At 45.0% G+C, this 13,238-nt stretch overlaps 1 long non-coding RNA gene across 1 annotated transcript in view; it reads right to left on the reverse strand.

Annotated features, from left to right (window-relative positions):
* Nucleotides 1-1,470: 1,470 nt before the first annotated feature.
* LOC130600488 (uncharacterized) overlaps nucleotides 1,471-13,238 on the reverse strand; it is a 52,527-nt gene continuing 40,759 nt past the window's right edge. The window contains exons 2-3 of the long non-coding RNA XR_008972465.1: nucleotides 7,560-7,626; nucleotides 1,471-1,822 (exon numbers count right to left, since the gene is read on the reverse strand). This is a non-coding gene — a long non-coding RNA (uncharacterized LOC130600488). The remainder of the gene's footprint in view (nucleotides 1,823-7,559; nucleotides 7,627-13,238) is intronic.

The raw sequence follows: 13,238 nt of genomic DNA on the forward strand, positions 1-13,238 counted from the left end.
TGGAGACGTGGATGCCAACAGGGAATGTTCTTAAGTGGAGCACATGATCACAAAGAAGTTAAAACCATTCTGAATCCTCTGCATTCAGTGTCAGAAAGTGGAATTATCCTTCTTCTTACACCCCTCAGTAAAAAAACAACCAAATAAGAAGTACCAACAATGACCTCCCTTCGATGCAAAATAAGTCTGTGGTTCTGTCTGTATGCTTTCTGTGATAACAGTATCTCATTACTAAAATAATGATGAACATAATGCTGGTTAAGGGAGGACTTTCAGTTTAGCAGCTCCGGCCAATGAGCATATATGGCGTATGTGCTAATAACATAACATGCTCATAACTGAGCATGGCACCAAGTTGGAGTATATCTTCAGTCATTGCTGGGCCTCACAAGACAATGGATGAGAACAAAATCTTTCTCCCAGGGCTGTTTTTATTGCCCAGGATTATGAGCAGGGAGCCTGGTGAGGCCGAGGTGGTGTTGGTAAGTCACTGCAAGGATTCACAGGGATGGCATTCTATTTCTGCACACATGTGTCCAGTTACAGCGGAGAAGGGGGCCCTGAAAGACAGCCTGCAGAGACTCTCTAGTGGAAAAGCCTGGCATGTCCATTCTCAGCCCAAAGCAGGGCAATTCAGCACCAGTCCTGAGACACCTGATGTATCCGAAGTTCAGTTAAGTATCTGCAGGGCCCAAGGTTTCTTTTGGTCTGAGTTTAACCCTTGCTCTGTTTCCTAGTTTTAAAGACAAACCTTCTGACTGCCTTTAAAAAAAAAAAAATTGTTAAGCTTTGTTTTTTTTTTTTTTTAAATGGAAAGAGGGAGACATGTCCTGGGAAAGATCTTAATAGTGCACACATTCTTAATGCCTTGGCTTGGGAGTTGTTATGAATTCCCAAGTAGATCCATCTACTGCCTCCCATTGCTATAAGAGTACAGACTATGGGTCATAATTCCTGTTAACAAAATTTCCTCTGAAATAGGCATGCACTGGTGTTTTCAGGAATGACATGGTGCATGCCTGCCTTGCATTGTCCTCTGCATTGGGCAGCTACTGAATATGTGAGAGAATGCTAGGATGGTTTCCTGGGGCATGTGGAGGGAGACTGACTTATCTTTACAGACTTCTGGGGAATTTCTCCTGGAGCTCTGAGATGAAATCTACCAGGCTTCAGCAAACTAGTGAGCATCACTACCGGCTGCTCTACAAATAGGTAAAGAACAAGGCAAAGACTACTGGGAACCATGCTTCAGAGCCCATGTGGATGCTCCTGAGCACACAGCAGGCTTGGCAGGATCCCAGCATCCAGCAGGGGATGGGCATGGCTTTACTCACCTCCAGAGCTCACCTGGTGTGACCCTGGTATGGCAACAACCACAATCAGAGGTAACTGCTCCATTGTGATGATTGGTGCTGCCTGAGGATAAGGGTGAGAGGAACAATCTATTAACAAGACCTCTTTGGGGGTTGCTTTTACCTGTAATAACCTTTATTTCCCCACATTTCCTCTCTGGCAAACAAGTGATGGTAATGTGTAAGAGCTTGAGGAGCAAGCTGAGCCTCCAAAAGCAGATTTTGACACATAGATGAGGATGTGGGCACCTTGTTTTGTGGTGGAGCCACATCAGGAACTCAGCACCTCGTTTCTTGTTCATTCAGAGCATACACACTGCCGAGGCCTCATGCTGTTTCTTGTTAGCTCTTCAGCAGCTCACCAGGCCCCAGCTGGCAGTGGCTAATTGCAATCAGCAGGTGAGAAATGTGATGCCTCAGCAGTGGAACTGGTTCCAGGTCTGGGACACATTCTGGGAAATGGAGAGTGCCTGGAAAAAGAAAGGGGATACCTTAAACCTGAACTTCCGTGAAAAGCACTACTTGAGGAAGACATCAATGCACAGGACAAATCACATTTACTGGAAGTTATAATGGGACAACCTAATGTTAAGAGATGGGAATCTTTCAGCATTCACCTCTGGTGGTTTCTGCTTGCAGTCTAATTTGACATGTCTGTAACATGGCTTTTTTTTCAAGGCTATAAGCATCCTTCTGAAGCTCAATGGGCAGTGAGAATATAGTGCCTTACACTTGGGCCAGCAGTTCAAATATGGCTCAGAGTCTCAGTGTCTGACATTGCCATCAGCTGGTGGCCTCAGGTGGTGGGCAGCTTTCCACTTCACTGTGGGTGTTGTGTGGGAACCAGGTATGCCAAAGCCAACTTACGGAACAAGTGTATGTTCTGTGTCTTGTAGCAGCAATTGCTTTTAGATGATTTTGTCTGAGCTAAAGATATCTCCACCATCTTGTCAGTCAGAGCCCGCAGCAGAGGAAACGGTGATTAAATCTGCAAAGAGAATTTGCTGCTTTCTCAGCCTGAGAAGTAGATCCTTCGAGGTCAAGGTTGAGTCACAAAAGCTGAGAAGCTTGCCAGGCAGCAATGTAAGTTCCTCTGTTGATAAATTCAAGAGGACTTCCATTTCCATGGCTAGCAATATAGTATCTTGACAGGTGCTCAGTTATCACAGCAGTAGGTATGTTACAGGACACAGAAAGCTATGGATGACGGATACATGTTTGAGCACCTCTACATTTTAACGGGGTATTGTGAACCTAGGATTCCTCTGAGGTAGATGAGTGAGCCATTTCCAGGTGGTTTAATCAATGGAGAATGAAGGTTTCAGTCCTGCAAAACAAGCCACCACCTTCTTCCAAAAGAATTCCCACATTACCTCCCATGTAAGGATGGCCAGAATAGCCGATTTGTGATATTAGCATATGTGCTGAGCAGTTCCACATCAGTGATGCTGCATGCAGCTGCTGAAATGAAAAAGCATTGAGCAGCCTGGGAACAATGGGAGAGATGCTTGGATTCTTCTAATGTGAGAGGCATGTCTGTGTTTATTTGTTTGCAATTGTGCCAGTGTTACAGGGCCATCAAGGGCAGATTCTGCTAGATATAGATCAGTGCATGGGCTGAAAAAGCAATTAACATTTTGTTATCATCCCGTTCATATGCAATTAAAATAGGGTCGATTCCCCTTCAGATAAAGATGCATAAATAAGTAGAGACCAGATTTGGGTCCTAAAGTAGACAAAGGTATCCTGAAAGTCGTAAAAGATCACTTGTCAATTCAGTCACTCAGACTGAAATGCTGCAGGAAAAGGTGACTGAGACAAGCGGAACACATGGGAAATGGCAAGCAAAATGGTGAGATAGGATGCATACAGCTTTTTTGTTGTTGTTTCAAAACCCGATTTTAATTGCTGTGGGTTTACAGATTAATGAAACAATACATTTCTTCCAAAGAAAACAGCTGTTTGGTGGGTAATTTTAATTACAACCTGGTGATAACCTCCCATGGGAGTTCATCTGAGCTGCCAAGTAACTTTCTTAACAAACAGTAAAGACAGTCATGAGACTGTAGATAGAGAACTAACAAGTGGAAACAATTGTGCAAACTGAAACATAACTTCGTCCCTTGCGTGCGTATCTCTGAGTAGAGGAAAAAGCTGGAGAACACAGACCACTTTGTCATGAGAATACAGCTAGTACCAGTATACGCACAATCACTATTGCTAACTATCAGCTGGTGCAAAATGGCACAGCACATTTAATGCCAATTGATTGCACCCCAGCATGCCACCCATTAAGCAATTTGTTGAAGCACTCAGTTTGTATGCACTGCTTTGGGGTAGCCTCCACGGCTGAAATTGCTGCTAAATAGCTAGAATCAGGTGCTCCTTGGGTCAAACTGGATAGTGGTCACTTAGCATGACATTAATTGTCCCAGCAACCAAACACTGTAAAAACGAGCTTCAGCTGTTTTAGAGTGGTAAAGTTTAGAGCTAGTAGAGTGGTAAAGAATGCTAGTGACACTCCCTGTCTGGTGAAAGCTTTTAGAGCCTTTCACAAGCTGCAAAAGAGCACATAAATGATCAAAGGCAGTAGGGTGGGTGCATTATTGTTCTCATTAGAGCATCATCTGCCAATTTATTGCAGCAAGAAGCCAGCAAAAGAAAAGCCTTCTCTCCGTAAAAAACCCAGGGTGCTTTTTATGTGACATTTAAGATATTCCAGGGCTGGGCACGGGTTGTTGTGGCTGTAGTCCTTGCTGAAGCCTGGCTCTCTATTTCTAAGAGCAAAAGCAGGCAGAGGAGATGGCAGTGAGGTGGACACAGCAAGGACCCCAGCACATGGCTGCAATGAAGGCAGTGAGGGCACAACAGGCACCAGCTCATGGCCTGGACTGTCTGGTAATGTAAAGCACACACAGGATTCCATTATAATGAAAACCTGCAGATTCTTACCAGACTGTTAATTTTTCTTCATACAAAGACATACGTCACTGTCTTACACACATGCTTCCAGCCACACATTTATTAGACAAGGTGGATATGTTTTTTCCCATTTTCACTTATTTGTGGCCTAGATCCAGCTGCCTTTGAAACATGTGGTTTCTGTAGTACAGGACCAAACATCTTAGGAGCTCTTGAATTACAAGAATCCTAGTCTCCTCTTCTTGCAATTGTTCATCCACCCTCAGACACATTCTAATGGACAGGCTAAGAGTTTTGCTCAAGATATGCTGTTGGAAGAAATACTATTACTCGGGGAGCAGGCAGGTTTTGGCCATTCATTTACCACAAAATTTGTGGTATAGTCAGCAGTTCACTGCATGACTGCTAGAGGCCAGGACTTAGACCCTGTACAGTAAGAGCAGGGTAACAGGTAACCCTAGTTCTGCTCCTCAATATACAAGCCAAATAGTCAGGCACTGCAGGTCATAGTGGTATGAGCAGCTCTGGCGATGTGCTCAATCTCTACTGGCATCAGCTGATTGCAGGAGCATCAGAGGTATCACTCCCTGGGAGAGAACCTGGAAGCCTTGGTGCCTTCACTGACCCCTATGGGGCTGGATTGGGCAGCAATCTGGCATCTGCACAGCAAGGCCTGGGAAACTGTCTGGGAGCTCTGCACACAATTGTAATAGAGGTGCAATGAATTAATAAAGGCCTGAGATGCTCCAAAGACCTCTGTGTGCTACACACAAGGCTCTTTGCACTTGCTAAGGAAGGTGCAGGATTTAAACAAGCAGAAGCAGCCTTTCACTTCTAAAAAGAATCTAAAATTTGGAAGTTTAGGGAAGTGGCATACATGTGCTCTCTCTTCAGACAGAAGTGTCTTAAGATGGACTGGAATCCCTCTTGCCTCTTTGCTTTCTCAGCTGTATCAGCCCTCCTTGGAGAGAGGGAAAGTGTGGAGAGCAGAAGAGCAGCGGCCTGGTTATCCTAATGAACTAAGGATGCCCTGCCTCCCACTCTGCTGCTCTGAGCCCAGCCAAATCTACCAGGTGAAATCTGGCTCCTGCCAGTTTATAATGGGCAGTGCCACACACAGCAGCTTATGCCCTGCAGGGCAACCTAGGGAAAGGGAAATCCCAACACACAGAAATTCTTCCCACCATTATACTTAGAAGCATGAAGCAACACAGGGGACTGCTCTGTAGTATAGCACTAACCTAATAGCATCTCATTCACAGCAGTGCAGCTGAAAGCTGATGTAGAAGGATGGACTACCCGGATCTTTGCAAAAGATAAGGGTGAGAGGGCATTTGCGGGAGGGGTTGCAAATGCTTTACCAGCTGCACTCCTGCACCAGACTTCAGAGTGCTGCCAGCACCATATCATCAAAACCTGGAAAGGAGGTTTTGAAGCAGCCTCCACCACTGTGCAGGACAGGCCATCCAGACCTCCCCTAGCACTGCATTGTGCCTGGTTTGCAAAAGCATCTGCTCCTGGGCAAAGCCCTGGACAGCTCTGATTTAGTCACCACCCACCAGGGGAAGCAGGGACCCCAGGCACTTCAGCAAATCCAGGCTTATGTGTTTCTAAGTTTTGAAGTTTTGCTGGCCCCTCCTTTTCCTTTATGGCTGTAGATCAGAGAGAGAGGGCAGAGAAAACAGGTAGTTTGTCTAAACAAAGGTCAGACTTGCTGCTCAAGGGGCAATGAACCAGTGCTGTTCTGCAATGAGCAGCATAACACCGTCAGGTCACACAGGTAAAGAGTCCCTTTGGGAAGGTGAAAGCACTACCCCTCCGATGCAATTCCTATTGTTTATGGAGGCATGCACAAACTCACACAAATTGGACAATTAGATAATACTCAGATAGCAAGTACCTTCTAAGTTACTCAGGTAAAATCAGGCAGCAAATACAGCAGAAACTCCTGTTCAAAACATCTTATGGGGGCAAAACCATGCCCCAAACAAGAAAAACCTAGTTTTTAGCCATGTACCTGAGCATGTTGCCAAATACAGGGTCAGCAAACTACACAAGAGAGGGCCAGGTAGGTAACTAGCACTGGCTACTCTAGCAGGTGGACCTACCAGACCAAATGAAAAGCTAAAATTCATTGTTTGCACTGCATCAATGAGAGAGCCAATTCAAAATGTGAGTAAGCTGTGTAATTAGGTTACCTAAAATTGTCTTTTACTTCTCATTCTTTAGGAAGGAGGCATTGTTTTCTATCTAAGAATGGCTATAGCCAAACTGTAAAGCTCACAGGGGAAGAAGTGAAACAACATTATTTCACTAGAGTAGACATCACTAATTACCTTCTTACCTTGTAGAATGTCAAATTAGTTGAAAAAAATAGATCAAGCTACTCATAAATACAGTGATTAAAGTGATCAAAAGCTCATAACAGCACGAAGAGTGTGGCAAGGTTGTAGTTGTGCTCTAACACCTGCGTTTCATGATGGAAGATAACGAGGCAAGGCGAAAGGTAAACATGAGCATTTTGCAAATGTTTACACTGAATTCCACAAATCATCCCACGGACTCTTGGATTTAATCTCAGGCTTCAATCTCAAGGTGAGTTTTTCCAAAGCAAGGCAAGGCTTGTAGGAAGAGGTAATATTCTCTCTTCTGACCTTCAATCATCTTCGCTACAAAACACTGTTATGCCATTATTCCAGAGGCTCATTTATGTTTTGAAACATAAAGAGATCCTGCACAGGTTTAAAAGACCAGTCTAACTTCTGGGCCAACATTCAAGCCAAACTTCAGATTTTCTTCTAAAGTCGACATAGGCACCCATCCACCTCTTTATCTGGAATAGAAGGAGTGATCTCATGAATTCACTGTATTTAATATTTATCTTCACAATGCTACTGTGTGAACTAAACATTAAGTATCTCTTTACACATTTGAAACAACCCCATGTAATAATCAAAGACAGGACTTTTCATAAGTCCTTTTAGTCACATGGCAGAAGGTTTAAGGTTTCTCCATAGTCCATGGAGAAACATGGGCAATAGAGGAGGGTAATTTATTGAAACTCCCAGCTCCCTTCACTAGCCTTCGAGGCAACACAGCTTTGTAATTTAGACTGTGGTCTTATCACAGGAGCTTCCAGTGATATAACAAGAATTAGGTGCAAGTCTTGAGTGACTTGACCAGCGTTACACTGGGAGCCTGGGGCAGATCAAAATTTAAACCCATATTTCACTGGGTCATAAACCATTGCATATAATCAAATTGTTTGATTGTTTTGGCTCTTACCTCAGCAAGTGGATAGTTGCAATAGATGAGTTCATCTTGGAAATTTAGGTTTGACCAAATTAAAAATCTGCAGGAAAGAAGCAGATGAAAACTAGCAAATGACAGTCACAGTGCCCATAAGCGCCCTCTTGTACAGCCCACAGAAACAAAAGAACTTATGTTAAGTTCAATAGATCTGGAGTTAAACCAGCGAACCCCATATGAAATATAACTGGCTGATGCTATAAAGAAAGTCCCCCAAATTAATATTATTTTGCCTGAGATCATTTACCTAAGCAAACAAAGCCAAACAGATACTCAATGGATGCAAGCCAGACTACTCTAAACTCTGTTGCATTACTTTATAGCAGGACTAAATTTGACCCAGCCTATCTAACAGGATGTTTGATAATCAGGATGTCTTTGAGAGATCTGAAATAATTGCTGCTGCTCTTGGCCTTGCGGTTCTTCAGCAGATAAAAGGGGGCAATTCTGCAAAGTTTTCACAGACATTACTGGAAATTCTGGAGAAGATAAGATTAAGACTGATGAAATACACACAAGTATTGTCTTTGGCATTCTCATAAAGTGTTGCAAGATAGAAACTAATTTCCTCTTTGAAGCTGAGCAAAATTGAACCTTATGGTGCAGGAACATTATGATTTGCACAGGAAGAGAGACTGCAAACAAATCAGGAATGAGAAACTTTAAAATCAGTTGTGTCCTGGGTCCAGCAGTAGCAGTCATGTTTCTCCTTCGTGGTAGCTGGTGCAGTGCTGTGTTTTGACTTCCAGCCTGGGTGCAGTGCTGTGTTTTGACTTCCAGCCTGGGAACAGTGCTGGTGATACCAATGTTTTCGGTTGCTGCTAAGTGATGTTTACCCTGACCAAGGACTTTGTGAGGCTCATGCTCTGCCAGGGAGGAGGGGAAGCCGTGAGGAAGCAGAGATGAGGTGCCTGGCCCAGGCTGGCCAAGGAGGTATTCCATACCACAGCACGTCATGCCCGGGGTGGGGGGTAACTGGGAGTTACCCGGAAGGACACGGGCTTCTGGGTTGGACTCGTTTCTTGGCCGGTGGTATTGTATTCTCTTCCCTTGTTATTTTCCCTTATCATTGTTGTAGTTGGTGGTAGCGGTGGTGATTTGTGTTGTACATTGGTTGCTGGACTGTTCTTGTCTCAACCCGTGGGAGTTGCACTCTTTCGATCCTCCTCCCCGTTCCTCTGGGAGCGGGGAAGGGGAGAGCCCGGGGGGGGGGGTGGGGGTGGGGGGGGTGGGGGCTCGTCGTTTGCTCTCAGCCCGGCACCACTCACTGGGAGTGAGTGAACAAGCTGTTTGGTTAGGGTTTAAACCATGACAAGTTAATAATCAGTTGTTTTGCTTATTTGCATTTTCTGTCCTGAAAAATATGATTTGGGAAGAAAGAACCTTCCTGTCCTTAATTTCTTACCTGGAAATTATTTTCAGTAAAAGGTAGGCATCATTCCTATTATACCTCTGCTCATTAGTAAACCATGCAGAGTCACTCCTCTTACTACTAAACATCCCCAGCGTTGGGAAGCAGGCAGCAGTACAGAATCATAGGATAGTTTGGTTTGGAAAGGTCATCTAGTGCAAACCCCCCTGCAATGAGCAGTTGGTGGTGTAGGTGCTGTTCATGGGCTGTTCACTGTGTAGTGCCCTGGGAGTCCCAGGCTCAGCACGAGACATAGAGGCAGTGGAACTGCCTGAAAACTGCTGAGACCATGAGGCTCCACAACAGTTAACATTTGAGTGCAGAGGAGAGGATAGGGGAGGGAAGTGGTTATTAACAGTTCTCTCTCTGTCTAATATACAGTTTGGTAAATAATTCAGAATTAAGAGAATTCAGCCTTTCCTTGGCTACTGTTGCAAGAATGGACATTGGTAGGCATGACTGAAGACATACACGTTTTCAGTGTTTACAGCCAAGCGTCTCCATTGCTGGTTGTTCTGCTACTGAGAAAGGGAGGGAAACTTTATTTTTCCTGTATGTGCAGCTAACAATTCCAGGAACACCTCCCTGCTTCTCCTCCCACTTGCCTTTTTCCCTTTCCTGGCTCCTCTCCTCTGGGATTTGATAGCACCAGCCTGAGGCTCTGGGTTGTGCTAACATTGCTTCTCCGCTCTTTCTTCCAAACCTCCTAAAAGGAGTAAAAAGTGAAATCTGTGGGTTTGTTTTGCAGAGGTAGATCATGGGAAGAGCAGGGATCACACAGTTCTCCTGCAGCTCCAGCTTTGGGTGCCTATGTGCTGCTCAGTGTGGTGCTGGGTGGTGGTGTGCAGCATGCCTCCAAGCCCTCACTCAGCTCAGGATACCCACTGTGCTGCTTGGGCACAGCCTCCTTTCTAGATTTATGCCACTTTTCTTGGTGCCTGGCCTCAGCAGTCAAAATCTTGAGCAAATTCTGGCCCTTGTTTAATCCTTGCATCAGTCATCCCACTGGCACAGCCTTATGCCAGTGGCAAAAGTAGGAAAGAGCCTGACCCCAAGCAGACCCAAGAGATACCTGAGGGAATGCAGTTGTATTTGAGAGACTCATTCCTCAAAATATCTTCCAGGCACTAAAATCTCAGCATGCACTGAGAGGCTCTGAAAAAGATAAACACAAAATCTGGATACCTTTAGAAGTGGAAATGCTGGGGTATGGAGAACAGTGGGAGCCACAAGCTTTCTTGCTGCTTCTGTGTGTGCAGCTGGATTAAACGCCAGACATGTTTTTATACTATAATATATACTATATACATCTCTTCTGGAGGACAGAGAGAGGCAGCACAGCAGTGAGAACAGCAGGATATCTGTGAAGGATCTGGTTTTGCTCAGGTACTTCCTACAGCCCTGGTCTATGCTAGGGGAATGTTTCCCTTCTGTGTGACTGTGAAGCAGGGATATGTCTGGTTTGTCTGTCACACAGGGATTTTATGGCTGATCTCTAGAGTGAATCAATTCCCCTGATTTCTAGTTTCCGGCTTTGACCCTAAAACTGTGCTTCCTGAACAGTTCCTGCATACATGCAGCAAGAAGAACGGGGAGCGTATCCTGGTTTGTGACCGTAACACCGCAGACCAGTGGTGCACTGCTCACCATGCCAAACAGACCATAGCAAGTGGTCCACTGCCATGTGCTGTCACATCAGGTCACCATAGCCAGGGAGAAGCCAGCTCCCTGCACTGGGGTTACCACATGTGCCACTTTAAAGAGCTGCTTTTGGTAAGCACCCTGATGTGGCTGCAGCCGAGATCATGTCTCCTGGCCCCACAGGTCATTCATGATCTTCAGTTCACAGCCTGGCATGGCCAAGAGCAGACCACTAGACACTGAGCAGTGAGTCTGCTTGGGAAGTGCTTCACTCCTAGACTTCTTTAAAAGGAAACTGTTGCATGTTTTGCAGGCATAGGAAGTCATGATGCGGTACTTCTTCAAACAGAGAATTCAGAAAAGGTTTTAAAGTTCTGTTTGAAACATTTTGTTGTATTAGAGTAATGGTGGGGTGTCTCTCTGACCAAGCTTGGAAGCTAGCAAGACCTAATTTCAGCATTTAAATGTGATACTGTCTGTTTAATGCCATAATAACATTGTCTGGAAAGCCCTACAAAGGCAAAAGACTTTGGCCCATGCTGTAAGGAAAGTTTTGGTTGGAGAAGGCACCAGTGAAAGTAGTGCAGCCATGATAACTCTGTTTTGCCAGGCATGCACTTACCTCAGTGCTCAACAGGCAACTGTTTTACTGTATTTACATTTATAAAGCCTTGTCCACTACACCTGGGGCTCTTGGTTAACATAACATATAGGCAGCTGCACCCATACTGATTCTTAAATGGGTCCTCCCATCCTCCTTGGGCATGGCCTCAGGACCTGACCCCAGAAAACAGGCAGAAGAAGGAAGGACAGCAGGAATTTTGCAGCTGTCTCTGGCTTGGTTGCATATTTTCATCTCAGTTTCACTCTCCCCTCAGAGGACTCATTACCCACCTTGCTAGACAGGGTGTTTCATGTCTGTAGGGTGCAGCCATGTCACTCAGTGATGGCAGCTATTTGCTTGGCTCCCCAGTGCTCAGGGCCAGCATGTGGTAAGCAGCACCTTCACATTCCCGCTGATCCCTGCTGGAGCAGCACCGGCCCCTCATAGTCTTATAAGTTGGCTTCACTTTCCTTTTTATTTAAAGCTATAAATTAGCACCTAGGAAAACATCTCAGTGTCAGCCCCTGGCAGTCCTCAATTTCACAGCACGGGGCAATAGAAAACTGAGAAACAGAGAAAAATGCTAGGAAAAAGAAACCAGCAAAATGAAATATTGTGTAAGATGGGTCCTAGCTCCCTTCCCACTCACATTGTAAGATTACTTAGGTCCCCATAGCTTCTTAGTCTTATGGGTATGACGAGAGGTATGTTATTGTTATAATCTGTCCCAAAATCGTGCACAGAATTTCCTAGTGATCTCAGGACTGCAGTGTATGCAATATGAGAAAGGAAGCACAAGAGAGATTCAGCATTATGGATGTTTCTGCAAGAAGGTTTTGTTGAAGCTAGTGTTCAATCCAGATCTCCCACATAACTCGCCAGTGATTAAACTGCAAGAGTATACTTGTTCCCTAATTGCAAAAAAATCACCAAGGACCTGTAAGTATTTCTGCGAGTGGGATTGCTGAGTGTTGGCATAATCAGAGAAACCCTTGACTGCAGGCTTTCAAGTGTCCAGATCAGCTCTGGAATTTGGAGAGCAAGAGTGTACGAGGACAAAAAGGACTGGTGAAAAAACAAGCAGTGGGTCAGAGTACTTGGTGCATGCTAAGTGGTGCTTTTTCATTCCCCTCTGAAATTGGATCATGGAGGGAAGGGGGGTCCAGATTAAACTCATGAGCTCCTGAATGCTTTGTACCAGCTCTTAACAAGGTGAAATTTGCATTGCCGTCTAGAAAGGCCTTAGTCAAGTAAGGTCTGGGTATCACCTTGGAACGTATCCTGGATGGGTTGTGCAACCTTTTCTCACGCTGCTGCCCTCACTTCAGTAGCCTCATTGCAAAAGCCAGTTATTGTACTCACTGTGTATATTTGCACCTTTGATGTGGATGTCCCTTTTGTAGTTCCTCCCATCCAGGTATATGGTGTTTGGAAAAGAACCCTATAAATATTAGTTATGAAACTCTTATGCGAGCCTGTGAAGTGGTTTAGGATTTTTCTGTCACATGAAGAAGAGTAAATGGAGGTGCCAAGCCAATAAGTGCTTTGCCCAAGATTAGACCTGTTGTTGGAGTGCAATTGGGGGAATAAGGCATCAATGGGGTCCTGCCTTCAAATTCCTGCCTTTTACTGATAGAGCTGCAGTTTTGAGACTGCATGGTCTTCAAGATATCATCAGTGTTCATTTGGCCTTCACTGAGCCTCCCAATTCCCTGACATTTCATTTAATTTTATTCTCTTTTGAATCCATATGGTTAAAGGAAGAACAAATTTGTTCCCAGACTGACTCTGCCCTGCTGATGCCTTAGGACCTGCCCGCAGCAGGAGGAGGTTGGCTGGGACAGTGTGCAGTACAGGAGGAAGAGGATGCATGAGGACCACTGGGTGAATGTGGTGATGGATGGCTGCAGGGCCACTGCTCAGCCCCTGTGCCATCCAGGTGGAGACTGTGCCCATCCCTGGATGCAACCACCTGGGGTGTGATGATGGCCCATTCTAC

The sequence above is a fragment of the Pezoporus wallicus genome, unplaced genomic scaffold, assembly GCF_028554395.1.
Source record: "Pezoporus wallicus isolate ANWC-B61680 ecotype Strahan unplaced genomic scaffold, APGP_CSIRO_Pwel_v1 contig_1438, whole genome shotgun sequence".
NCBI lineage: Eukaryota > Metazoa > Chordata > Aves > Psittaciformes > Psittacidae > Pezoporus > Pezoporus wallicus.